This window comes from Hesperophylax consimilis, chromosome 6, assembly GCF_061612785.1.
Source record: "Hesperophylax consimilis isolate HC1 chromosome 6, BYU_Hcon_1.0, whole genome shotgun sequence".
Classification (NCBI taxonomy): domain Eukaryota; kingdom Metazoa; phylum Arthropoda; class Insecta; order Trichoptera; family Limnephilidae; genus Hesperophylax; species Hesperophylax consimilis.
The window spans coordinates 8,810,434-8,823,150 of NC_142841.1; the positions used below are offsets into that span (position 1 = coordinate 8,810,434).

General features: G+C 34.0%; 1 protein-coding gene across 8 annotated transcripts in view; it reads right to left on the minus strand.

Moving 5' to 3' along the window:
* The window catches only part of rdx (BTB/POZ and MATH domain-containing protein rdx), a 308,082-nt gene that overhangs the window by 118,364 nt on the left and 177,001 nt on the right, over window positions 1-12,717 (minus strand). For all 8 annotated transcript variants that reach the window (XM_089632370.1, XM_089632367.1, XM_089632369.1 and 5 more), the window contains one exon: window positions 11,787-11,837. The gene's annotated coding sequence lies outside the window, so the exon portion shown is untranslated. The remainder of the gene's footprint in view (window positions 1-11,786; window positions 11,838-12,717) is intronic.

Consider the following 12,717-nt stretch of genomic DNA (forward strand, 5'->3'; position numbering starts at 1 on the left):
GAAAGGAAGGAGTGAACCTGGGTCTTGAGGAAATCCATGTTTTAGTAAGAAGAAAACACAAAAGCCATCAAAGCATTCCACAGCCGGGCTGCTCAGGGCACAGGACAAGTATCAAAAACTCATGGCAAATAATGTCAACCGTGCTTTCACTTACGGTCAATTGTTAGTGTTGTTAGGAGGTAGATTTCCAACGAAGAAAAAATCAAAAAAAGCGTTATATTTTTCGACAGGGTAGGTACGGAAAGTGGAAGACGCATGGTAAAAATAACATTTACCAGCGTGGGTTACTCCAGTGCAATCTTTATCAGCGGGCGGAGGCATGCAAGCGATAAACACATTATTCATGTGTGATTCACACGATGACGGTGATAACATTGAGGGAGGACATGTACTTCATGAAAGTCAAATACTGTCGATAATATAAAAAGGTACTACGTACTATAATACTACAATCATGAATTTAAAAAAATATATATAGACGTATCAATTAAATTTGATCAATGTCGATTTTAAAAGCCACAGTCTCTAGATTAAAATCTTCGCGCTCTGGTAGGAATGCTGTTCTTGTTCTAAGGGTATTTCAATGTAAGATACTCATACAAACGTGTCGTCATAATTACTAGAGTGTGCCCTAGAGCTCGGTTGTGAAATGAGCCAGCTTTTGTGGCCCTCCGCCCCACAATACGGAGTTGAAAAAACAGTAAAATATTATGGAAGTCGTTAATCAACATAATATTATGCGTATTATAATAGGTACATTCTCCATACCTTCGTTTTGAAAAGGAAGCTTTAAAACGAAAGCCTGTCGCACCACAGAGGAGGTCAAAAAGAAAATTATACAAATGGATTGTGTGCAAACGTGCGGAATGATTGTACAAAAAAATATTTAAATATTAAAGGAAATTTTTCCTTTGGGATATTTTGCATCACGTTGGGTTTTCGTGTATTATGAAGCACAATAATTGCTAAGCACGTTTAATAAAACATGTGCAATTCAGTAATTCACAAAAGTGAATGTTTAATTACATTAATCAGAACAACACCTCATTCCTATGGAATCTGAGGTTTTATCCACAAAGCGAAACGTGCCGGGAATTGGGAGCGAAACTGAATAATAATATTTTTATTACATGATTTAATTAAAACAAATATTGAACTTTTAATTATTTTTTATTGTGACCTGCCAATTATTGCCGGTTAACAAAAAATGTATTCAAAATCTTGAGATGGGTAGAAACATAAAGTTAAAGTTAAAACTAAAGCGTTAAAATAAAGAAAACGCAGGATTGAATGATTTGCGTTAAAAAAAGATTACAATAAAAATTTTAAAATAGCTGTTTTGTAATTTATACCCGTGGGTTATTTTATTTACCTATTAATATTATACGCCCATGCGGATTATTACAAACATGTATTATAATAATTGTTTAGTGGAACAGTAATCATGAAGCAAAATTCGCTAACCCAAGCAGAAAAACAGCATTATAACTAACTAAGCTAACATTAATTGTTATTATTATTACTGAGGAGTGTTATTACATAGTACCTACCAAATCAGTGTCTCATCAGTACAGGTGACAATAATAAATTGATTATGGACATATTTGTATTCTTATCATATATATGCACACTTTCATTTACTAAATTTTTAAATTTTGTTTCTATTGTTGTTATTAATATAATTTATGTTATTACTTGTGTATTGTATTAAAAAATCCATGCATGTCATAGAGGGTGACCGGGTATCTCATCAAAATGACAATTCAACACACCTACAAAAAGTGATATAAAGTCATAAAAAGTGATGAAACAAAAACTAGGTTAAATAGTTTACATAGGTAACTATTAAACCTAGTTTTTGTTTCATCACTTTTAATGACTCTATTTCACTTTTTTAAGGTGTGTTGAATTTTCATTTTGATGAACATGGAACCGTCATAGAGAATATAATACATAAATGATTCATGTACATTTTTGGGCATCATGCCTGTTTTATGTACTGAATTAAAATTATAAATAAAAAAAAAACATTATAGCCTTCTATTAACTGTATTCCGTGCAGTTGAACAAATATACTATTTTGAGAAAGAATTACTAACTGCATGCAATGTAGGTTCAAGCGAGTACCTAAATTACTCAGTCCTGATATTGTTGTTGCAATTAAAAAGAATTTTCGATCGAGTAGTTTTAGATGGTACGTTGAGGGTGATAAGGCTCAGTAAATCAGAGCCGTCTATAATTTAAAAAATAAAAGTCCAGTCGGATACAAATCTTCCATTGGAGAGTCTTGATAATTTTAATTATTTCATCAAGTAGTTGTAATTTATAGTTTCTACAGTGAGACCAAGTTTATAGATAACATATAAAATTTAATTATTTATTTTACATTTTAAATACGTGAAAATACGTAAATACGTTTTAAATACGTACTTATAAATACAGTATATTTTAGAAGAGGAACTCAGTATCGTCATGGTAAAAAACAATAATTCATAACCTTTTCTTTAATTTCGACTACCATAATACGGACATGTGTCTAGTGTGGTAGTCGAAAAGCATGTAAAAAACCTGTATCCAAATATATTTTTATGAATAAAGAAAAAAAAATAACCGAAACGTTGTTTTAAATGGCTTTAACTATGTTTACTAGCCTGTCTCGACACAGGACATCCCTAATGAGAGTGGGACAGTAAAATATGTGTAAACCCTACTTATGTAGACGTACCCAATAAATTAAAATTCGTGAGCAGATTTGGATAATTAAAATACTAGCAAACATTCCTTGCTTCATTTGCTCATATACTCCAGTCTCACAACATTTCCCAAAATGGCAATGCCATCTTTCAACTGTCAAATAATTGGAACTCTTGAATTCTCGAAGTATCACGTAAAAAAAAATGCTTGTCGATGTCATAATGATTGTAGCTACGTCCAAATAAGAGAAGAAATGTGTTTTTACTCGTACTTTGATAATTATTCCATAACGGGTTTATTATCTAAGGTGTCACAATAATAAAATTATCACCATCAGCCTTAGAAATGAAAATAAAGGAAAAATACGTACGTCCCAATTGCCAATTCCACGTAACCGTGAATCCTTCATTTCTCGTACATGTTTTAAAGTCCCCAGTAAAGAAAAACGCGCATCTGCGTGTGACCTTCTTCTGAGACTTAAAAAATAAATTAAACTTTCATATTTCGGGTGGGAAAGTCACCGGCGAGTCTATCTACACGTGCGGCATTGAACTTTCCTCACAAAAGGAAACACCAGTCAGACCAAACGATAGCCATCAGCGTTACGATTCTAACGACCACCGTAACGAGTTCAATAACGAATGCATCGTCTAACGATTCGTTACCGAGAAATTGTGTTGAGACATCTCGCGACTCCACAATAATGCCCTTCTTTGAAAAATGTTTCAATTAACGTCATTTCAAAAACGTGTCGAGTTCAACAGCGGCTCGCGGCGTGGCTGTAATAAATAATACGTGAAAGTTACGCTATAATGAATACTTTTCGATTACATATTTATTGAGTGGATATTTTTTTACGATTCTAGACTTTCTCAAGCCTTGAAAATATGTAGGTACGTACATAATAAGACCTTACTTTTTTTAATGTGAAACTGCACAACAGTCCCAACTGCTCTCCAGCGTCTTGAGCAAATGAGACTATGGCATTCCCAATTACTCAATAACTAACTCCACGCAACATTCATTTTTCAGAAATGCGCGCACAAAATACAAAAATATATTTTCAGATGCCGATATTTTCCATTTGTCTTTAGTTTAGTTTACTAAATGCATATTGGAGAAAATTAAATCAACTTGTTAATTACGTACTCTCTCCCCCTTCTGTGTGTAAGGTATCTAAGTTATTTTCATTAAGTTGTTTTCACATCACATTTTTTTATTTATTTATGTTTTTTTTTTATAAAACAAAATTTCATGTGGAAACTATACTGGTTCATGCAAACATGCAAAATATAATTATTCATATAAAATAAGTATTACCGTTTGTGTCCCCAATAAACTAAAATAAAATAAATAAAAAATAGGGTAAGTTATGAGACTGCATGTAATGGGAAGGGGAAAGAGATGAGGAAGAGGAAGGTGGGGAAGTACCTGGCAAACACGTTCAAAGCAATTTCAAGCAACGTTTCAATTCTGAATGGTAGTCTTACACCAGGGCGATACTGAGAGTATCTTCCACTCGGGAACGTGTCGCAAATATACTACATATATATTATTTTAAATGAGTAAATTGTGAAAAAAAACATAGAATTAATCAAATAAAATAATTACACGTTTAATAGTAACAACTAAAAACTAATACAATGTCATGATTATCCCAAAAACAGTATTTTTAAGGAAATTTTCGCTAAATGGGTAAAGAAAGTAGGTTCAATGGATTAATTGAATAATGTCTCACCTTAAAAGAGAAACGTGGGCATGCAAAGCTTCAATATTAGAAAGCAGATATTTTAGTTTGCGACAGTTGTTGCCTGAGAGAACGGAAGGGACCTCTGCACAAACAATGGAAAGAGATTGACAAAGATAGAGATGGAGAGAGACGGTGAGAGGAAGCCTCCGCGGCCGGGAGAGAGAAGGCGAGATCATCAGCAGAATCAAGAGCTTTCACAAGACTGCCTATAAAATTTGAGGCACTTTCGCACGACAGAAAGACGATTATCCAACCATGTACGAAACTGATTATGCAATGAAGATTTCGTCAAATTACTCAAAACGTACAATAACCGAACAAATAAAAGGCGTAAATACACCAAGTAAAATGGAAGCGCTGCGTGATTTTGTCGGAGAAATTTTATGGATGCATCGTATAACGATTAAAATAAGTAAATCGAGTGCTGCAGACTCTTCAATAGTAATAAGCTACTAACCCTGTACAAATGTCAAGTTTTGTTTGTTTTTTAATAATTATTTAGATGTATACCATTTTTTTCATATATCTAATGTGAAAATATATAAAATACAAGGTAAAAATAAAAATAAAATACAATCAAAATAAAATAAAGTTCAAGAATTACAGTTATATTGGTTTACATAATCAGTTAAAAAATAAAATAAATACCTTCGTCTGTATTCAAAAACTTTTTCTTACGTATATAGCACATACCCTACGAAAAGTGCCAAGACTTGTGGCTTCCTTTACGGCTTCTGGTAAGTTATTATAAAGTTTTTGTCTTTTATAAAATAAACTGTTTTGTGCATGTAAGTTTAGTTTTAGGAAGCCTAAAATCTCGGCTTCTCTTAAGGTAATTGCTGTACATAATATTGTTTTGCAGATAACTAGGGAGCATGTTATTTAAGTATCCCCAACAATTGAATTTGCGATCTCAGACAAAACGTTTTTATATTCAGAGCTTGTACCCTATACAATAAGAATTTTAATTATATTGACATATTTTCGTGTAGTTTAGGAACATTTAAAAAAGATAGCTTAGCTATTATTAAATAATAATTAATACCATACTGCAAGTTATCATGTTGTTGATATGAACCCTGTCCAGTTACAAGTGATTCATTTTATAAACATCTGTTCAGTTTGGTTGTAGGTATATACATATATTGGTGATTATTGGTGTTGTGTGAGGATAAAATTGATATATTGTAATTTACTTATGTTCTTATATCCGATGTTATTTTTACTTTATTTAGTATTTTCTGTAAATATTTTTAGCCCACGGGTAATGGACCCTTAGTTTGTTATTATAATTAAATTTTTAAGTGAAAACCTATCATTAGATATTATTTGTATTTTTTATAAGTTGATTATTTAAGAATGTAAAAAATCTGTTGGTTTTCTTAAATAAACAAAATAAAAATAAAGATCCATCATTTCAACGCAAGTATTATCAGCCGGCAACATCATTTCAATCATCCAAGATCCATTATTTTAACGTAACTATTATCAGCCGGCAACATCATTTTAATCATCCGAGATCCATTATTTCAACGTAACTATTATCAGCCGGCAACATCATTTCAATCATAAAGATCCATTATTTCTAGAAATAGGTTCTATTTACTTTCGAAGCGAGTTCACGGAGTTTGAATAACCTTCACTTATATATTTGCACTGTTCGAAGATAGAAAAACAACATGGCCACATCATAATTACTTTAAATACTAACTAGGTATGTCATCAAACAAAACGATACGTATCGTATGTATTTAAAAAATTACTGAGAATTTTCCATTGCGAGATAGAGATAAAATGAAGGACATCTTTAATCGATGCAAACACACTTGGAGAACGACGGAAAAGATTAAATGCAATGTGCTATGTTCCTACATTGTTTAAATATTAGATTACAGAACGAAGGAAGTGGTCAGGGCGGGGAATTATGCCCTGGCTATAATCTGGCTACACATAAAATATAAACATTGCTTCATAGGGAAAATACACCTCGTTAAATCACAGTCACTTATCGATTCAGAGCGGATGTGAGCTCTGAACGAATTAGGACGATATGTGGTCAAAAACGGAAAATCAAAATGTATTGTTTTACATTTTATTAACAGAGTGGGACACAGAATGTGGGATACATCTCAAATAACATAATTATTATATGGCATCCCTAGTCTAACGGAGCTTTCGTGTGGACGTATTTTAGATATTTTCATCATAGTTTTCCACGCCATGCTAATATTAATAATATATTTTTTTAATTATCTTCCTTTTTTAAACAAATACAGATAATGATATCTTCACTGCAGTATCACATGCTGAGAATTTCATTTACACACAAATTTAGTAGTATGAATAATATGAAATAATTATAAATGGATTATATGATGTTTTTTTAGTGCATTCGAGTGGTTTCGGTTTCAGCCTGTATTTGGTGTCAGTATAATTTCTATTTCTGATCTCCTTATGTTTTGTTTCCGGCTTTTTATTTGAGATTTAAATGTGATAATATTTTTGTGAGTTTTGAATGAGAGTAGGATTTTGTTGTAGAGTTTAATACCATGGTATAGGAAGCTTTTTGCCAAAATGTTGAATTTGTAGTTGCTTGCTTAGTATGTTTTTCACCCTGCGATCTAGTGTTTCTAATATACGCGTTAGTTGTGATTACTTGTGCTTTGCATATGTGAATATAAAGTAATACTATTTTAGAATCGAGTTGGTATTAGTCAGTGCAAGGTCTTACAGGGACTTTCAGAATGGTTTTCACTATCGCTTTTTTAGTTTTAGTTAGTTATTTCATGTTGTAATTTGCACTGCCCCATCTGATCTAATATTATTAAATAATTAGACAGTTTTCAATAAAAAAAAAGAAACAAATCTTCCCTCGATTTAAGAATATAAACAATGAACACCCAACGCATAGCAAAACAACCCCGGGCATGGAGATAATACAATACGAAATACATTCTTATATCCTTGGGAATAAGGCGCACAATCACATAAAGCTAAGATAGCGCATACGAGCCTCCATTGTGGCGGCGCCACAGGATGTGGCCTGTGACAGTCGTCCGTTTAGTTCGACGTTGTATTTTTATTTAACCACCAACACAGTGAGTACTGTGGGAGCAAGTTGACAAAGACTAGGATTGAACCAATCCTAGATTTTATTCCATTTAATAAGTTATAAAGCTGCTTAAGCCCTAGTGTGCCAAGAAATTCACCGTGGATTTCCTAGAAGCTCACTGCTCTTGCCTCGATGTCATGGTATTTTGAACGTTAAAAATCATACTAAAATATATTTTATTCGCTTGGCAAGGAAATAATGTACGTATCTTAATATTTATTCCAGCTTGTCGTTTAGTCACTTGCAAATGTGTGTATTTGATTAGTTAAAAAGCGCGTAAAAAATTCCGTGTGAAATGTCATAATTCCGATTTTCGCTCTAGGTGCATACCATAAAGATGTTATTATTATTTCTCTAAGGAGTAAAGAATGCCAAGGTATAAACTAGCTTTCTATTTAACGACAAGAGATCTCCAGAGAATGTCGACCTAAAAGACGACGCTGTACTTTCTGACATCGATTTAGAGCTAGAGCAGTTTGGCCGAGTGAAAAGTGTAGAAATTAATAAACGTTCAGAGTCGGAGTTTCTTTGCCGAGATATCTACTGGTGACAATTAAACCCGATTTCACATTCATACATCTCATTACAACGCGGGGCGGGCAATTTTTCATTTAGAAAACGCGACTACTCAAAAATGAAAAAGAAAAGTACCTACCTTAACGTGGTTGATGCTTGTGTACGTAATTATAAAATTCGCAGTTAGGCAACACCGCAGCACAATGAGCAATTCGGGCGGGAACAATGGCCGAATTGTAACATGGTGGCGGGCGGGAAGTGAAAGAAAGGAAAGCGATTGTTTTATCGGTGACGCAATGGCCGACGAGGAGTTATTATATTTAATTCTCACAATTGACGGCATTCAGATCGGCGAGGGATCTGACTGATCAATTTCTCAACCGATTATTGTGTAACCGACATGAAATGTGGATGAGTTTTGTCGTTATTAAGTGGACACACGTCGGAGCGAACTAACCAAATGGCCCAGCGCCGAGCCAAAATTCTTCGTTCGTGGGTAAACCTTTGTGTTCCTACCTTTTTAATACTTAATTTTAAATAAACCTTTCTTAAACATCTATAGTAAAAAAAAATTTTTTGCAATATTATTTTATACAACTATTATGTAATTTTTTTTTTGGTGCAATATTTTACATTTCTTAGTACAATTTAGTAATGTTATGTTGGCCTCACTGGGTGGCTTACCCGTGCTGAGGCCTCCATTTTATAGTACAAAAAATATTCGTAATACATTTAAAGAAAATATATATATAATTTAGGTGAAGAAAAAAAATCAGATTAAGATAAATAAAAATTAAATTACTAAATATAGATTTAAAATTAAAGTAGAATAAAATTTAAAAAAAAAGAAATAATGCAAAAAATCGATATATTTATATTATTTGTTGTGTTTTTGTGAGTGATGTGTGTTTTATATTGGTTTTGTGTGTTACGTGTAGGTTTTATTATTTTATGTTATGAAATTTTGGTAATATTGTCTTTTTTGTTCTTTAATCCATTTTGTTTTGTGTCTGAATTTATTTTTGTTTTCCTCAATTTTATTTTCAAGTGTTAGACTATTGAAAGCTTTTATGGCATGGTATTGGTTGTGTCTTTGTCCAAAGCTTGTATTTACCGTCAGAGTTTTCAAGTTTTCTTTGTACGCTTGTCTAACTGGTCTGTCAGTGATATTTTGTGTACGTTGAAATTTGTTGTTTTGGTCAAAAATGTAGTTTAGTAGTGTTTTAACGTATAATTGGCGTATATCTAGTACGTCACAACTGTTGAATATTTGGTCTGTATCAGTCAGTCTATGTTTTTTTAATACTTACTTCATTTTAAAAAAAACTTGTTGAACATTTGTGAAAACTTAAAACCACATTCGATTATAGTTCACAAGTTCGAGTTTTTCACTCGATGGTGACATAGGTCAAACTGGCCTGGCTCGGCTCTTTCGTTTGTGTACCTTTCTATTTTTGACGTGTATGAACAAAACGTTTTTAATGGAAAATTGTATCTCAAATTTGATGGAGAATAAAATATGCTTTCGTATAGTAAAATTATCTAGAATCTTTAAAAAACCAAAATAACAATAATATACATATAAACTTAACCTACGCAACCCAACAAAAACTTTGAATATTGATTTCAATAATAGGATCAGTGTTTTTCATCAGATATTAATTTTAACGGTATCGAATTCCACACAGGAAAACGACAAACTGTTAATTGGGTAAGGCGACATAAGACTCTAATAACGTTTTTTTTGGTCCACGCCCACTTTTTAATTATTTCTGATAAACGTATTACTAAAATCTAAAATCTTTCCAGAGGGATCCCTACGGATGTAAGTTAATTATATTTAAGATTAACAAAAACGGGACCTTACCATTCAAATAATTTACGTAAAACGGTTTAAAAGTTTTATAAAATTAAAAATTACTATAAAATTAACGGTAAGCAACAGATTTTATTTTTCTAGACAATGAATTAGTAACTTCTCCGGGTGTCCCTCTGGAAGAAACATTTGAGATTTTAGTAATACGTTCATCAGATATAATTAAAATAAAATCCACGGAAAGATACATTGTCTAGGCCTGCTAGGGAAAAATCAACCGTAGGTCCGTCCATTACACCGGGCCGCGCGGCGAGTATTTTTTTACACGACTTCATCACTTATGTCGTTAAAATTCCCACTTTATTTTAGAGATTTGATAGGGCGAATTCAACCGCAGGGCTGTCCAATACACCAGAGCCGCGCGTCGCCTATTTTTGTGCACGGCTGCTTCTTACGTCCTTAAGATTCTGACTTTATTTTAGGGTATTTTCTCGTCTTAAAGAATCATTAAATTGTATTGAGCCCATTGAGGAGTCAATGATCTTTTTGCTACTTATCAGTAAGTTCCAAATGAGTCTTATTACGTTTAGATGAGTATAATAGAAAAATAAAACTACTATCATTCCAAATTTTGTAGTTAATTACATTTTGAACGATTATTTGGAAAAGCGGAGCAAAACGAGGAACTATTTGTTTATTGAACAGCTCGGGGACAACCGTCCGAGTGTGTAGATCAGGGGTGCTCAAACGGTCGATCGCGAGTGCTTTTTGAGTCGATCTCGAGAAAAATTTCCCATTTTTCATGCCTTCTTTTTTATTATTTATTTGTAGCTTGTAGCGGACTGAGTTACTGAACGGAGTGTTCTGGAACATTGCAGATAATATCAGATATACATCTCATAGCCACAGCATCTGACACAAAATTCTGGTATTTTATATCTGAAGATAAATATCCAAATCTAAGGCAAATCGCCCTTCAGTTGACGGCAATGTTTGGGTCAACTTACTTGTGCGAGTCTGCATTTTCTGAAATGAAGATAATTATGTCAAAATATCGCAATCGACTAACTGACGAACATATGTCATCGTGCTTGCGATTAGAACTCGGTAATTACGTACCATCGTATGAAAAGTGTACTGAGGACATGCAGTGCCACGCTTCAACATCCAAAGTCATTATTTAGTTAAGTTTAGAAACTAGAACTCGTTTGTTTTTTGAGGAGAACCAATAAACTTGCAATTTTTAATAAATATAAGTTTTTATTGACTTTTTAGTGCAGACCTCCACCTACCTTGACTAAAAAAAATGCATATTGCGAACTAATTTCTGTCGTTCCTCCAAATTCTATGTGGATTCGTGGCCATGCAATTGTGCAACGTCCCTATATATACACTTATACCTGCACCACGATACACCTTACCTACACAGACGACAATCCTGCATCACACATACTTGCAGCCTCTCAGAGTCGATCGATCGGAATCTAATAATATTGAGGTAGATCGTCAGAAGTTCAAGTTTGAGCACCCCTGGTGTAGATAATATGATTAAAACATCTCTGAGCGTAATTAGTGACGCGGGTCAGTTTAGCCGGCGACGGGAGGTTTGTCCTAACCTCTCCCTCTTTCGCAATAAATCCCGCGTGTATCAGAAAGTAGGGTTTCAGCGGAGCTCTCAGCGGCAGGACCGTATTACACCCACGACTGTTAATATTTGATAAGCAAACGCGAATAAAGTAGAGAGTTCCCTTGACGTTTGATGTCATATCGGAATATACCGGAGCTGCGATCACAGACTGCTGACAAACGAATGGGCGAGCTCTTCTGGCGCCCGGCCGAGAGTGCGGCCCGAGTGAGAAAGCGGTCCGGAGACAGACAATACAGGCAGAGAAACTTACACTTTCGCAGAGTCCCCGTGTCAGAGATGGAGAAAAACAGCATTCGCCGATCTGCAACAAACGAAGGAAAAGCAAATAAATATAATGTCAGTTTTGCCACGCTTTCACAAGAACGAAACAATAATAATTTCTAAAACGAAACATGCAGATGGGAAAAGGCGTGTGGTGAAATTCTAACAGATGCACGAAGGCTCTCAGACCAGTCGCTGGAAGTGGGCAGTAGGCAGTAGGCAGTAGGCAGTAGGCAGTAGGCTGCACGGCGGGGCTAAGGACTGTCCCGGCCGCGGCGATGTAATACAGCCGGTCAGCTGGCTATACGGCCTGCCAGACACACACAGCATAGGCCTTATGCAATCCGCGGTACACTCTCCCTGTGAACACAGCACACACTCGAAACACAGAGGAAGGCAGGTGAAAGTGGTAAAATATAACCTTTTCTCACTTCTAAATTATATAATTATAATTATATTATTGCTTAAATAATATAATCTACGTGATAAACGTACTTAATCACATACAGAATTGATTATGTAAGAGCACACTTAATGTTTCCGGTGAAAAGAATTTTTATTAGTTTGAAAATGGAGAAAAATGAGAGGCCTACTTTTTCCCATTAATAAAGGTTAAATCATTTTACGTTTCATTTATTACTATTACTACGATCCAGCTTCGCCAGAGATTCATTTCGTCACGTAGTCAAAGCGGGTTCTCAATAATCACAATATTATTTATTTTATCAACCAAAATAATTATATTTTTCTTGTTGAATATGATACAAACAATATGGCGTCATGTCTTATCGACTTTACGTTTACATACAAGGATATTTCAAAGCTCCATAGCGCATGATGAAAATGACAGCAAGATGAAAATAATAAATTTCAGACAGAAAGCAGTCAGTGCAAATAGTGAAGATAAGGCTCATGGGGTA